The sequence below is a fragment of the Salminus brasiliensis genome, chromosome 2 (assembly GCF_030463535.1).
Source record: "Salminus brasiliensis chromosome 2, fSalBra1.hap2, whole genome shotgun sequence".
Taxonomy (NCBI): domain Eukaryota; kingdom Metazoa; phylum Chordata; class Actinopteri; order Characiformes; family Bryconidae; genus Salminus; species Salminus brasiliensis.
This window is the reverse complement of record NC_132879.1, coordinates 3,920,630-3,937,613: the sequence shown is the minus strand read 5'-3', so window position 1 is coordinate 3,937,613 and position 16,984 is coordinate 3,920,630.

Genomic DNA, 16,984 nt, shown 5'->3' with positions numbered 1-16,984 from the left:
GCAGTGCAGCGGGCAGCAGGGTAGCCAGGTATGGCAGTACCAGGACAGAGCAGTGGGAACAGGGCATCTCTAGACATGGGAAAGAAAGAGAAAGAGAAAACAGAAAGAGAAAAAAAAACAGGGGGGTTAAGAGGAGCGCAGTAAAACTAAGGGAATTTACACTGGGACAAGTCTGATCCAGAGGGTAGGCAACAGCACCCAGCCACAAATGGACTCACATCAGCAGCAAGCAGAAAACAGGGATTTAAGAAAGGGACTTAGGAATATGAATAGACTTAGGTTTAGGGCCTGTAAAAGAAATAGATCTATCATATATCACTATATGGACAAAAGTATTGGGACACCTGCTCATTCCTAGTTTCTTCCGAAATCAAGTCTACTGAGCCACTGCTGTAGCCTCAGCTTTCTGTGATCTGAGCTACTGTCGCCTTTCCGTCAGCTCCAACCAGCCTGAGCAGCCGTCCTCTGCTGACCTCTCTCTTCTACAAGGTGTTTTTTTCTGTCTTCAGAACTTCAGATCTGCTGCTCACTGGATGTGTTATCTATATTCCACCATTCTGAGGAACTCTAGAGACGGTTGAGCTGAAAATCCCAGGAGATCTAGAAGATCTAGCAACTCCTGAAATATTCAAACCAGCCCTTCTGACACCAATAATGCCACATGATTGTCTCATTAGGTGTACAGGATGTGTACATATATCTTCTCTGTGCATGTATGTGTGTGTGTGTGTGTGTGTCCACTTGTCTCCTTTCGGGCTTTCTGGCATCAGGATGCCATCACAGCATGTGCTGTTGTGTCTGAGTGTGTAAGAATGTGTGTCTGTGCATATGTGTGTGTGTGCCTGGCGGTGATGTCTCAGCAGGTTTATAATGTGACCTGACAGCCTACATCCCCCAGCATGCTGTGCTCAGAGGGGGCAGCTGTCACTGCCGTCACTCATGGCAAACGCGGGACGATGGGACGACACTTTATTACTGCTTTTCTGAAGAAAGATGGGTTGAAGGAAAACAAGAGAAGATAAAAGACATTTAAATGAAAGAGAGATAGACACAGAGAGAGAGAGAGAGAGAGAGAGACAGAGAGAGAGAAAGAGAGAGAGAGAGAGCTGTATATGGAGCTGTATGAGCGACATGTTACTGACAGCTGCATGATTGGGATAGAAATCAGCTCATACGGCCCATTTATTACTGTTTATTAGCCATAACATTAAAACCACCTGCCCAATACCGTGTGGGTCACCCTCCTGCCACCAATGCAGCTCTGACCCGTCAAGGCATGGACTCCACAAGACCTCTGAAGGCATTCTGTGGTATCTGGACACCTTTACACATCAGCAACAGATCATTTAAGCCCTGTACGTTTTAAGGTAGGGCCTCCATGAGCATCTATGAGCCTTGGGCACTCACGGCCAATGTTGCTGGTTCACTGGTTGTCCTTCCATGCACTGCATACCGGGAACACCCCACAAGATGTGCCTGATGTCAGTTTGGTTCTTGTCAAAGTGTTTCAGATTCTTACGCTTGAGCCTTTTTCCTTTTATCACCTTCAAGAACTGACTGTTCACCTGTTGTCTAAATATCCACCCTTGACAGGAGCCACTTGACCCAGATCATCAATGATATTCACTTCACCTGTCAGTGGTTTTAATGTTATGGCTGATATATGGTAAAACATAGCGCATCCAACAAGAAGGAAAGCCTGTCTCTTTTCTACAGCAATAAAAACATTGTAGCTCCCAGAAATGCAGATGGATTCTACACCCTGATCGATCGGCAGTGTGAACATGCACCACCCTCTGCCCAACTCTTCTGGACCAGTAAATGCATATTCCACCAGTCAGATTCCCTCCACAGGCCTCCTCTATAGGAGTTTATTGGGTATGTACTGTCCCCTAAGAGACTCAAAAACAAGAGGAGAACAGGGAGGGAGGTTTATGTGGGAGCTGTAGACAGAGGTGACGGGGCAGACGAGTGATTTCCTGCCTGCTCCTCTGTCTGCCCAGACACAGGCAGTAAACAATATTGTGGTATCTGGGCCTGGCTAATCAATAACTGAGCAAACAGGCTGTGATTTAGAGTGAGCTCCGGCCATCGCGGGTCAGAAAACATTCTAGGAAATATTTGCCTGTAAACAGGGGCTTCGCTTTATACCTAATAAAACCGTCTTCCTCTGCCTCCATTAGGGTCATTACTCTGCCCTCCATCGTCTAATTTCACTCATAAAAACACACACACACACACACACACACATACATACGATCTCTCCTGCTCTCTTCTCTAAAGTTCAGGCCTGATGGCGGCCGGCGGCTCCATTACCGCTGAGCATTATGCAGAGCAGGGTCTCTTTCTTAAAGAGTAAAATGTGGAAATGATTGTGCTTACCCGTAATTGGATGAGGAATTGATACCCAGAATGCACTGCAGCGCTGGACCGCCATGCTTTTTGGTTGGCCCATTTAAGGTGTGTGTGTGTGTGTGTGGTTTTCATGCTCTCCAGAGCATCTCAGTGGCCTAATTGCCATCTATAGAGGGCAGAATTAACATGGTTGAACTAATAGAGAGAGAGAGAGAGAGAGAGAGAGAGAGAGAGATACTGAGAGTGAGGGGGTGGTAGAAGGAGAGATTGGGAGAGAGAAAGAAAATCAGAGAGAGAGAGAGAGAGAGAGAGAGAGAGAGAGAGAAACAGAGACAATGAGGAGAGAGAGAGTAAGAGAGAACATCAGAGAGGGCGAGCAAGGGGAACAGAAAGACAGATAGAGAGAGAAAGAGATATTGAGAATGAGAGGGTGAAAGAGAGAGAGGGAGAGTGAGATAGAGAGATACTGAGAGTGAGGGGTGATGGAAGGAGAGATTGGGAGAGAGAAAGAAAAATCTGAGAGAAAGAGGGAGAGAGAGAGAGTAAGCGAGAACATCAGAGAGGGCGAGCAAGAACAGAAAGAGAGAGGCAGATAGAGAGAGAAAGATACATTGAGAATGAATAGGTGAAAGACATGAGGAGATGGGAACAGAGGGAGAGAGAAAAACAGACAGAGAGAGAGAGAGAGAGAGAGAGAGAGAGAGAAAATCAGGGATAGAGAAACAGATACAGAGAAAGAGAAGGAGAGAGAGAGAAAGAGAAAGCAAGAGATTGAGAGAAAGAGGATGAAAGTGAGAGAGAGAAACAGAGGAGATGGGAAGAGAGAGAGAGAGGTGAGTCGAGAGAAGACGAGAGAGAGAGATAAAGAGACAGAAAGTCTCACAGCGAGAGCGAGAGAGAGAGAGAGATGTATTCATTCAGGATTAACTTCTCTCTCTCTACCTCTCTTTCTCTCTCTCTCTCTCTCTCTCTCTCTCTCTCTCTCTTTCCCTCTTTCTCTCTCTCTCTCTCTCTCTCTCTCTCTCTTTCCCTCTCTCTCTCTTCAGTTAATAATTTTTGGCAGGGCAGGTAGCAGACGTCAGCGTCCCACACACTGTCTATCTGCAGGATGGCCACTCTGTGTGTGTGTGTGTGTGTGTGTGTGTGTGTGAGTGTGTTTGTCATTTATGGTCATTCTTTCTCTCCGCTCACAGCTCTCAGTCTAGCTCTGATAAGCCAGCGCTCTCCGCCCACTCGTCTGCTGATCTGCAGCCGCTCGTATTTCACTGAATGAGCAGGTTCGTTACTGTAGTTCACGAGAGCAGTCTCAAGCTCTGTGGAGCTGAAGGAGCTCTACCTGAGCAGGTACTGTCATCCAGCTCCCACCTGCAGCGTATAAAGTGTTTACAGTGTGACAGTAATGATCATGTCTTCATTTTAACCCAGTATGAATCAGCAGTGTTTAGTGTTTAGTTTACAGCCTGACAGTATTAACGGTGGCATGAGTTTAATCTACAGTGTGTAAAGTGTTTACTGTCATCACAGTATTCGCTGTGTCGTGTTTTCAACCCAGTATGAATCTGCAATGTGTGTAGTTGTGGGGTGAACTTAATCCAGTATGAATCTGCAATGCAGTATTGTTAATTCCAGTGTGAATCTGCAATATTGTTAATTCCAGTATGAATCTGCAATATTGTTAATTCCAGTAAGAATCTGCAATATTGTTCATTCCAGTATGAATCTGCAATATTGTTAATTCCAGTAAGAATCTGCAATATTGTTCATTCCAGTATGAATCTGCAATGTGTGTAGTTGTGGGGTAAACTTAATCCAGTATGAATCTGCAATGCAGTATTGTTAATTCCAGTATGAATCTGCAATATTGTTAATTCCAGTATGAATCCGCAGGATTGTTCATTCCAGTATGAATCTGCAATATTGTTAATTCCAGTAAGAATCTGCAATATTGTTCATTCCAGTATGAATCTGCAGGATTGTTCATTCCAGTATGAATCTGCAAAGTTGTTCATTCCAGTATGAATCTGCAGGATTGTTCATTCCCGTATGAATCTGCAGCATTGTTCATTCCAGTATGAATCTGCAATATTGTTCATTCCAGTATGAATCTGCAATATTGTTAATTCCTGTATGAATCTACAGTATTGTTCATTCCAGTATGAATCTGCAGTATTATTTATTCCAGTATGAATTTGCAGGATTGTTCATTCCAGTATGAATCTGCAATATTGTTCATTCCAGTATGAATCTGCAATATTGTTCATTCCAGTAAGAATCTGCAATGTGTGTAATTGTGGGATAAACGTAATCCAGTATGAATCTGCAATGCACTATTGTTCATTCCAGTATGAATCTGCAGGATTGTTCATTCCAGTAAGAATCTGCAATGTGTGTAATTGTGGGATAAACTTAATCTAGTATGAATCTGCAATGCACTATTGTTCATTCCAGTATGAATCTGCAATGTTGTTCATTCCAGTATGAATCTGCAGGATTGTTCATTCCAGTAAGAATCTGCAATGTGTGTAATTGTGGGATAAACTTAATCTAGTATGAATCTGCAATGCACTATTGTTCATTCCAGTATGAATCTGCAATGTTGTTCATTCCAGTATGAATCTGTAGGATTGTTTATTCCAGTATGAATCTGCAATGTTGTTCATTCCAGTATGAATCTGCAGGATTTTTCATTCCAGTATGAATTTGCAATATTGTTCATTCCAGTATGAATCTGCAGGATTGTCCATTCCAGTATGAATCTGCAATAATGAATCTGAAATGCCTGCAGTATTTTGGTACATCAGGCCCTAGAAGAAGGCCTCAGCTAGAGAAGATGTTTATGATGTCCAGTGAGGGGTCCTGACTGGTGACTGAGGTGTTGCCACCAGTTTATTTAGATTGTGTGTTCTGTGTACAGCTCCATTAGACATAATTTAACAAACTCATTCTGAACGGAATCGTGTGTCTGTTGTGAACATGAAGTAATGCAGATATTAAAGACACAGTGTCTGATGTAATAAGTGAGTAATTAGTCTGTTTGCAGGTGATCAGTTAATTCAGTCTCTCTCAGAACGCCTCTGTTTACGGTTCAGGGTTTTAATTCAGTCTGTAAAAACTCATCCTAGTTTTGTACTTTTCTTTATTAGCTGGTGTTCTTCACTGCTGAGTTGTGTGTGTGTGTGTGTGTGTGTGTGTGTAATTAGTTTGGCTTCTTGCTGGTGAGTGTGTGTTCTCTTTGCAGGTAAAACAGGTTTAATGTAATTGAGATGACGGCCGACGCTTTGATGAATGAAGCTGAAGAGTGCTGACAGCAGCGGGGGCACAAACTCTCACAAACAGATTAATCAGGTAAAACCTAATTAATCTACACCCCCCTTCCCCCCACAAACACCCCCACCCCCCCTTACCATCACTATATTTATAAACCTGCAGACACTGACATCAATCAGCTTTGACACTGTTATTATTATTATTATTATTATTATTACGTTAAAGATAGAACCCTTTATTGCAAGTGTTTGCTGTGAATGAAAAAAAAAAATAATAATAACAATAATATATTTAGTTTTTATGTTGAATCATATTATTATTATTATTATTATTATTATTATTACATTAAAGAACCATCAGTACTATATAGAACCCTTTATTGCTAGGAGTGTACTGTGAGTGAATAATAATAATAATAATTATTATTATTATTATTATTATTATTATTATTATTATTATATATTTCATTTGTATAATAATCATAATTTCATTACTATTACTCTGATTACTTTTATTTTTATTATTATTATTATTATTATTATTATTATTATTATTTTTGTTATTATTATTATTATTATTATTATTATTATTATTATGTTAAAGAACCCTCAGTACTATATAGAACCCTTTATTGCTAGAAGTGTACTGTGAGTAAATAATAATAATAATAATAATAATAATAACAATAATAATAATGCAAACCCAATGTTAAGACCACTATGCAGATCCATTAAATCAAACAAAGAATGATGATAGTTCTAGAGTCAGGGCTCTGTGTAGACTTATTACTAAAGAACCTTTTTATACTAAAGACCCCATTAAACTAACCACCCTTTTGCAAATTAGGTTTACTCTCTTTAAAAGTGTACAACCCTTGAACACCTTTTAGAGGTTCTTCAATTTGACACTGTGGAAGAACCTCTAAAGAACCTCTGAAGGAGCTTAAAGGAAAGGTTTTTACACCGGCTATGGGCAAGCGTACATATCCGGTTCTGGATCTTCGGCTCTGGTCACAAGATGTACTAAAAGGCCTCTCCAGTATCTACATGAAAACACACCCGGCTGCTGATGGCCCGGGTCATGCTGCCTGCCATCAGCATTAGCTCTCTCCAGGTGGGTAGATCTCTCTCTCTCTCTCTCTCTCTCTCTCTCTCTCTCTCTCTAGCTTCAGTGTGATCAGAGCTAGTATCAGAGCTGGGACCCAGGGCTATCCTCTGATCCTAGCAGTGGCCTGGTGACGTTACATTGGTCCATTTCTTAAAATGAGGCGGTGGCTGGTTGTGCGTGTGTCGGAGGAGGCAGGTGTTGGCCCTCACCCTCTCATGTGATGGGGGAGAGTACTAACGAGTGGGTTGGGTAATCAGTGATAATGAGCCCCTCTCCCAAAACGATTTGTATTTATTTACCAGAAGATGATCAACCACAGCGCCCCCTTGTGGTTTAAACAGTCAGTCCTATAGTCCTCATTTTGGGAATATAAGAACCATCTAAATTGATCCATGGCGTTGTGGAACCCCAACCATTCCTCTAAGCCGTCTTCCAGAGTTGGACCACTTTGATGAGAAACTGCACTGCAGGAGCTGCAGGAAGTAAAACCAGGACAGATGTAAACGCTGAGAAACCAGATCTTATCCAAATCCGAATCCAGCCAGATCCGACCCGGATATGAGGGTGTAAACTGGCTCGTAGAGATCGTGTATACGGGCGTCCAGACGTCTCTGTAGCCGGTGGAGTGGAAGCTCGGCCTGTATGTAGTGTGGAAGGATATTAGCGCAGGGTGGTCCTGCGTTAATAAGATTTCTTTATTACGTCTCAGAATTTCATTAAACTGTAATAACCGAGGCCGCAGATTTAAGCAAATATTGGCAGAGCCGTCGCACAATCTGCTTTTTATAACTGCCAATAAAAACATTATTAAGATATAATTCCACCTGGAGGAAGGTAAATATTCACACACTCCACCAGCCGTCAGAGCGAGAGATGGGGGTGTGTGTGTGTGTGGGGGGGGGGGGGGTAGAAGGGCTGATGGACAGATCGATGAGAGAGAGAGATATAAGCATTGTAATGCTGAAGAGAATCAAGCAGCAAGAGAAGAGAGCGATGAGAGCGGGAAAGAGGGAACGGAGTGTGATTGGAGGATGAGTGGGAGGCGAAGATGAGAAGACAAAGAGAGAGAGAGAGAGAGAGAGAGAGAGAGAGAGAGAGAGAGAGAGATAGAGAGAGAGAGTGGAGGAGTTAGGGGGATGAAGAGAAGGGTTGTAGATGTGGGAGGTAGGAGGAGAGTAGGAGGGAGGAAAGAGGAACAGAGTGAGAGAGAGGGGGGATAGATAGAGAGAGTGTGATAGAGAGAGAGATAGAGAGAGTGAGAGAGAGAGATAGAGAGAGTGAGAGAGAGAGAGTGAGAGAGAGAGAGAGAGAGAGAGAGAGGGGGGATAGATAGAGAGAGAGAGGGGGGGGTGACGGTAAACTAGTAGAGAAGTAGAGAGAGAGAGAGTAAGAGAGGAAAAGAGAAAGAGAAGGAGCAAGAGAGCAGAGTCAAAGAGAGATGGAGAGATAAGGAGGGGGAGAGAGAGAAAGGGAAAAGGGAAATATAGAGATGTATATATATATATATATATTCATAGAGAGAGAGAGAGAGAGAGAGAGAGGAGAGAGAGAGAGAGAAAGAGAAAGAGCAAGACGTAGAGAAAGAAGAAGAGTAACTGGAGGGGGTGAGAGAGAAAAAGGAAGAAAAAGTTTAAAGAAAGGGGGGTGAGAGAGAGAAAGGGAGAGAGAGAGATAGAGAGGTCCAAGGAAAGAGAGATAAAGAGAGAGAAAGGGAGAAATAGAGAGAGAGGTAGAGAGATAGAAAGGAAGAGAGACAGAGAGAGAGAAAGGGAGACATAGAGAGAGATAGAGAGGTAGAAAGGAGGAGAGGTAGAGAGATAGAGAGAGAGAGAGAAAGGGAGAGATAGAGAGATAGAGAGGTAGAAATGGAGATATATATATATAGAGAGAGAGAAAGGGAGATAGAGAGAGAGATAGAGAGAGAGAGAAAGGGAGATAGAGAGAGAGAGAGAGAGAGAGAGAGAGAGAGAGAGAGAGAGAGAGAGAGAAAGGGAGATAGAGAGAGAGAGATAGAGAGAGAGAGAGGAAGAGAGGTGGGGTAAAAGTGGATGTAAGAGAGAGAGAGAGAGAGAGAGAGAGAGAGAGAGAGAGAGAGAGAGAGCAGTGTGGAGTGTCATGGATCGATCTCAGTGGAGTTTTAGGAGATTACACGGAAATATCAGAGATTTGATTGTGCATTGAGCCACCACACACACACACACACACACACACACATACACACAGTTCAATAGCACTCTGTTTGTGCAGCTCTGTGTTTGGCAGATGCATGTCAGTGTGTGACTTTGTGTGGGCGAGCTTTCGGAAGAAGAATCCTCGTCTTTCTTTCGCTCGCCCTGCCTGTCTGCTCCCTCTCTCGCTTCCTCTGGCCTCCCCTCGCTTCCCTCCCTCTCCCTCCCTCTCTCTCCCTCTGTCTCCGCTCGCTCCTTCCTCCTCCCAGCCTGCACTCACACTCCTCCCACACATCTCGCACTTACCAGCTCTATCCATCTGTGCGTCTCTCTCTCTCTCTCTCTCTCTCTCTCTCTCTCTCTCTCTCTCTCTCTGAGTGATGCAGGCGGCCTGTTGTAATAAGTCTTCTCTTAAACCTGTTTGTTTTAATAGAAGTAATGATATGGAGGTATGAGTGTAGCGCATGTAGTGTATGCAAGTACACACACTCACACTCACACACACTCACACTCACACACACTTATGAAGTGCCTTGGTGAGGAAATATTAATAAACTGAGAAACAAACGCAACTGCTATGGATTCGGCCATAATTTCATCAACATTATTTGTTTACTTTGTTTGTTTGTATAATTATTGATTTTTATTCGTTTTATCTGGAAGCTTCTTGGTTCTGGAAGCTTCTTTAATTCCAGAACCATTAAAGCTCACGAGTCACCAGTGGAGAGTTTCAGAATCGGGCCGTTGCAGCCAGGGTCCTTACTAAAACTAGAACATTTGACCATATCAGTCCAGTTCTATCAGCACTTCATTGGCTCCCAGTTAAATTCCGCATCGAATACAAAATTCTTCTATTAACATATAAGGCCCTACATGGCCTCGCTCCTGAGTACCTGCGGGATCTTATTGTATATTACGTACCATCAAGACTACTTAGATCTCAGGGTGCTGGCCTCTTGCTCGTTCCCAAAATTCAGAAAACCTCAGCAGGGGGAAGAGCCTTTTCTTCACGGGGGTCTTTGATCCTTCATGTTATTTCTTCTTTCTTCTCTGTCTCTTATTAAGTACTAATTATATAAAGCTGCTTTGTGACGACAACAGTTGTAAAAAGCGCTATACAAATAAATCTGACTTGACTTGACTTGACTAGTAGTAGCACTAGTAGTGGTAGTATTAGCAGTAGTAATAGCAGTAGTAGTGTTAGTGCTAGTAGTAGGAGTATTAGTAGCAGTAGTAATGTTAGTAGTAGTTATAGCAGTATTGTTATTATGTTAGTAGTAGCAGTAATAGTAGTAGTAGTAGTGTTAGTAGTGTTAATAGTAGTTATAGCAGTATTATTATTATGTTAGTAGTAGTAGTAGTAGTAGCAGTAGTAGCAGTAGTAGTAGTAGTAGTAGTAGGTGTAGTAGCAGTAGTAATAGTAGTAGTTATAGCAGTATTGTTATTATGTTAGTAGCAGTAGTAGCAGTAGTAGTAGTAGGTGTAGTAGCAGTAGTAATAGTGGTAGTAGTAGTAGTAGTAGCAGTAGTAGCAGTAGTAGTAGTAGGTGTAGTAGCAGTAGTAATAGTAGTAGTAGTAGTAGTAGTAGCAGTAGTAGTAGTAGTAGAAGTAGTACTAGTAGTAGTAGTAGTAGTAGTAGTAGTAGAAGTAGTACTAGTAGTAGCAGTAGTAGTAGTAGTATCTGTTCATGGGCTGCAACATTCTCAGCTGCTGCATCTTCTTCTTTATTCTGGAAGATTGAGAGTGTTCATGGTCTGCGTTGTTTTTGTCTACAGTGTTCCTGATTTCACAACTTTTCTGCTTCTCGAATGTGCGTGGTCTGCAGCATTCTCAGCTATGGCATTGTCTTGATTTTTCTTTCTTGAGTCTTCCTAAATTCAGAACATCCCCGGTTCTACAACCTTCTTTGTCTGTAACGTTCTCTTCTCTGGTTCTAGCATCTTCACTGATTCTGGAACATGCCTCGTTTTAGAATATTTATGCAGCATGTTTTTTCTGCAGCTCTTCTGACTCCAGAACATTGCTGGTTCTAGGAGGTATGTGGTGTACAACATTCTTGATTCCTTGATTCCTCACGCTCACGTGCAACTGCAGCTGTGCATCCCATCTCAGTGCTTCTCTAAGCTGAGGGCATCTTAAAGAAAGCATTTATTAGTAAGAGTGTCTGCATTCTTTTTATCATGTACTATATGGACAAAAGTATTGGGACACCATTCATTGTTTCTTCAAGGGTTTTAAAAGGACTTTATCTTGCCTTATCTGTCTCTACTGTTCAGGGAAGAAAAAAGTCTTCTACTGGATAGAGGAGCACTGCTTTTGCATTAGTAAAGTCAGGATGTTGGATGGTGATCACCAACCCCGCCTCATCATTCCCAACTCATCCCAAAAGTACTGGATGGAGCTCCACCATCCATCATTCCAGAGAACACAGCTCTTCCACTGCTCCACAGATCAATGCTGGGGGTCTCTATACCCCTCTAGCCCACGCCTGGCATTAGGCAGCAGCATGGTGGGAACAGGTTCAAGGAAAATCATCTGTGTCAGATGTTAAAGTAGCTAAATGCATTTATCATTACAAGGGTGTCCACAAATCTTTGGACATATACAATGTAATTATAGTCAGTTGAGGCTAAACACTAAAGGTGCACGTATTTGTCACTGTGGTGGGCAGCCAACTCCAGCATCCAGGGAGCAGAAAGAATAAAGGGCCTTGCTCAAGTGGGGCAGCTTGCTGAGCCCGGGAATCGAACCCACAACCCTGTTATTGAGAGCCCGACGCTCTAACCGCTGAGCCACCACTGCCCCTAGCATTCGCATTGGAAATGAGGTCCGTCTAAAGTCCGTAAAGTCGTGTTTTGTGAGTTGTGTGAGTCGGGAAACAGAAACTCATGTGGAAATTTCTTGCTTTGTATTCCAAAACGCACACGGACGCAGTGTTTGAGTGACCTCGAAATGTCAGCAGTGCAACAAGTGAATAAAATTCCTCTTATTAAACTTTCATGCCAGAAATTCTCTCATTTGCGAGTCCCCTGTAATTACACAGTGCTAATTATAAACGGAATTATGGGTGTTTAATGAAAATGGAGTGGAAAATAAAATAAAATCAGGGGCATTTGGCACTTTGGCACAAGGATGGCGGCATAATGAAGGAATCTGTTCTCCTTTGTTTACCCACATAGTTAAAGCTAATGCTGATCTCCAGAGATTAAAACTCCAAATTGAGACGTAGCAAAATCAAACTTTGAGCTGAAAGCCATCAAAACTAACGACAAAACAAAGTCTTTAATCAGAGGAATATTAAATGAATTGCCATTAGTGTGGGCCTCATCATGTAAACAGCCTTAATTGCATACTTAATTGCTAATAGAAGTGGAACATTTTAAAAGACATTTACTTGAGAGCCTCGGATTATTACAACATAACAAAGTCACATGAAATTAATTGTATGTACGGAAAGATTGGGGTGAGGGTGTGTGTGGGGGGAGGGGGGGTGGTATTAAATCACAAGCCGTTGCCTGGCAGGATCATCTATATGATGATTCGGATTTTATTGCTCCCTAAGAATTAATTGGACCATTAAAGAATATGATCCCATCTGAAATCAGTTCCCTGGAACGTTCTTTCTTGCCTAGCTTCCGGCTGCATATTGGACCATGGGGCAAGCTATACTCATCAAAGTGATGAGTTTAGGCACTGCTGGACTGAATACACAAAATACACAAAAATATGTTGGGTTTTTTTTTGGAGGGGAGGGGCAGGGGGTGGAAAAGTGATGCACAAGCTTTCACATCACCTCTGAGAAGAACTTGACCCGTGCGGATGAAGGTCGCTCTGGTCTGAGATGAAATGCTTTATTAGTCCTGGTCCCCAGGCCCTGTTCTTTTGTAGATGGATAATTTAGTTAGCAGAACGGCTCTGAAATAAGCTGGGCCCCAGTAAAGCTATTAGAGGCTGAACACTAAAAATAAAGGCTGCAGATTTGAAGCTAATGATACATAAACATCATCATTTCTGGACTGGAGATGGGGGGTCAGCAAAGGGGGACAGTCAGGTTCATGAGGCAGTGTTTAGCGGAATTCGCTGGTTTACACAGCAATCCATGAGAAAGAAGAAAAGGATGAAATATGGAAAATCTACAGAAATCTCAGTTTTCAGGACAAGAAGACAAGAAGCCAAAACGATTCTAGATGATTCCAGGGACCAGGAATGTATCACTATAATCTAGAATGAGGAATTTTCCCATTCAAAAATAGTTACATGACATACCAACAATCCAAAAACTTTCCAAAGCCAAGATTGTTCAATCTGGAATCAGGGGATTTCCAGAATTTAATAGGTTCCATTATATTTCATAAGGATTCTAGGAACTTTCTAAAGTCATGAATGAGTAAAAACATGAATAGTCCAAAACAAAAATGGTCCCGCAATAATCTACAAGTAAAACCGTTTTCAAAACCAAGAATATTCCAAGAATTAGGAATGTTCAAGAACTAAAAACGCTTACACTTGGTATGCTCTGGAACAGTCTAAACATTATGACATTTCATGAACTTTCCAGGAAATTTCCAAAGCCAAGTATTTTAGAATCATTTGGACTAATCTGGATTTTCCAGGAATTACCTGCAATGACTTTCCAGGAGTAATCCAAAGCCAAAAACGTTTTAGAACAATTAAGAATCACGGTAACGGTCCAGGGTTCTACATCATTCCACTGGTATTCCAAGATTTTTTCAAGAATCAGGAACGTTCCAAAACAAATTCATTGCAATGAAGTCCAAGAGTGTTCTAGTTTTAAAGTGTCTAAGAAAAAAGCATGAATTTTAATAATCAGGAATGTTCAAGAACTAAAAAGGCAGACACTAGGAATGCTCTGAAACAGTCTAGGTTTTTATGACATTTTATGAACTTTCCAGGAAATTTCCAAAAGCCAAGAATCTTGCAGAACAATCTGGACTAATCTGGATTTTCTAGAAATTACCAGGTTGAATGGCATTCCAGGAACATTTCAGAAACATTCCAAAGACAAAAATGTTTTAGAACAATTAAGAATCATAAATGGTCCATATGAAAAAGGGTTCCACATGCTTCCACTGGGATTCTAAGACATATTCAAAGCCAATAATATTCCAATGTTCAAGAACAAAAAAGGCAGACACTAGGAATGCTCTGGAACAGTCTTGATTTAATGACATTTTATGAACTTTCCAGGAAATTTCCAAAAGCCAAGAATCTTGCAGAACAATCTGGACTAATTGAACAATTTACTAATCTGGATTTCCCAGAAACTACCAGGTTGAATGGCATTCCATGAACATTTCAGAAACATTTCAAAGCCAAAAATGTTTAAGAACAATTAAGAATTATAAATGGTCCATATGAAAAAGGGCCCCGCATCATTCCACTGGTACTCTAATACATATTCAAAGCCAAGAATATTCCAATGTTCAAGAACTAAAAAGGCCGACTAGGAATGCTCTGGAACAGTCTAGATTTGATGACATTTCATGACCTTTCCTGAAAATTTCCAAACGGCGAGAATCTTACAGAACAATCTGGACTAATCTGGATTTCCCAGAAATTATCAGGTTGAATGGCATTCCAGGAACATTTCAGAAACATTCCAGGAACATTTCAGAAACATTCCAGGAACATTCCAAAGCCATAAATGGTCCATATAAAAAAGGGTTCCACATCATTCCACTTGTACTCCAAGAATTTTCCAAGAATCAGGAATGTTCCAAAACAATTCATTGCAATCAAATCCATAAACGCTCCAGAATGACCTTAATAGGGAATCTTCCAAGAATTTCCAAGAACAGTCCTGAATCAGAAATGATCCTTTGATTGCGGAACATTGCTGTGAGGGTTTGATTGCACTCTGCCTCCTGAGCGCATTAGTGAGGTCAAGAACAAATGCTGTATGAACACCTTCACCACTCCAAATTATCCCAAACATACTCTTTATGGACAAAAGTATTGGGACACCTACTTTTTCATTGTTTTCTTCTGAAATCAGGGCTATAAAAAAGAGTTGATCCTGCTTATGTCTTGTCTACCAGATTTTGGAGGAGCATTGCTGTGAGAATGATTGCATTCAGTGAGTAAAACTTTGGTAAGGTCAGGGAGTTAGGGAGCTCATCCCAAACTGCACAACTCATCCAAAAAGTACTGGACGGAGCACCGTCATTCCAGATAGCACGGTTCCACAGCTCAATTTGCTGGGCTTTATACCCCTCCGGCCCATGTCTGGCAATAGGGCATGGTGCCAACAGGTTATGTCAATCTGCCTATTCTTCTTAGACTACTTAATGTAGCTGAATGCATTCATTAGAAGGGGTGTCCACAAATAATTGGACATATAATATTCTACTGTTCCACGGACCAATGATGGGGGTCTTCGTACCCCTCCAGCTTTAATACTTCATATACTTGTATTTTAACAGTATTTTAGACCTAATTTTGGTCCTTTTAGGAATTACAGAGAGAGAGAGAGAGGGAAATAGAGAGAGAGCGATGTTAAGCTGAGGAAATAGAGGAGTGTCAGGGAGCATGGAGGAGGAGGGAAAGTCTGCCCTCTTTTCGCTCTCCTCTATCTGCACTATCAGAGCGAGGTATTATGTCGAGGCGTTCTGCTTATCTGCTTCAGTGTCTGTAGTGCGCCGTTACATTGTACAGGTCAGCGGGATCAAAGCCGGCCAATCCCCAAAACTGCTTTCATACTCTAACAACCAGAGCGAGAGCGAGAGAGGGCGAGAGAAAGAGAGAGAGAGAGAGAGCAGATGTAATAACCAGAGCATGTATGGAGCATGAAATGAAAAGAGCCTGCCCTTCATGTGTGTGAAAGGCCAGAGGCCATCAGATAAAAGGAAGCACCTCAAAAATCCTCACAATCTGCCACGAGCCATGCAAAATCCCAAGCCCCCCACTTCCCCCTCCCCCTCCCCCGAATCTTTGTTCCGATCAATTCAATTGAATTCTAATCCAATTTAATTCAGTATTTGTTGTACACATAAAAAAATACCCAAGTTAAACCAGACACTAATTATTCATTGTTGCAATACAATGTCCAAATATTTATGGACACCCCTTTTTAATGAATTAATTCAGCCACTTTAAGTTGCACCTATTGCTGACTCATACGTACAGCTTGTCTAGTCCCTGTAGAGACGTACTGCCAAGAGAATAGGACAATGCTGCTGCCTAATGCCTAATCTTTGGGATGATGGCATGGGGTGGTGATTATCCAGCATCCTGACCTCACTAATGCAATCAAATCCTCACAGCAATACTCCAAAATCCAAAAGCTAGTATAAAGCCTTCTTCTTTCCTGGACAGTAGAAACAGATACTCCAACAAAAGCAGGATAAGCTCCTTTTTAATCCCCTTGATTTCAGAAGAATCTGTGAGTGAGCAGATGTCCCAATACTTTTGTCCAAATTGTGTATATTATATAGTGTTTCACTATGCTTTAAGATCTGCTGGTGCAACCATCTGTCCTAAAGTCCACACTTGTGCTTTGTGGTTTTGCCTAGTGATATAGCCATATAGATCATTTATTGGGTATTACCAATAAATTACAGGTGTTGGTTAGAATGACCAGGGCACTGCATTGCAGGGAAGCCAGGGAATCTTTCTACATCATGGGAATGCTGGTGAAGCAAGCAGGCCCTCGCCTAGACTGGCGACAGTCTCTTCAGCTAGTGAACAACACACCATGCCAAGAAGACACAGAGAAGACGGCAACAGTATCCAGTAAAACCTCTAAATATTTGCAGAAAATAATCACCCCAGCTCAAACTGGGCAAGCTGGGCAAACTGGGCAACTAGTTAAGCTGCTCTACGAGCACGATCAGCCTGACCAAGTTAGACAACCAGTATGACCAGACTTGACCATGCGGGTCGACCAGCATGACCAAGCTTGTAAACCAGCATGACCAGCATGACCTGCAGTGCGAGTTAACCAGCCTATCAACCACCACGACCATCAGAGACCTGCTTAGATCATCCAAAACCAGCTACCTGCTACCTGCTATCTTCAACAGGGACATCTTCACTACGTTATTACATCATTCTGGTCTTAGCTATGA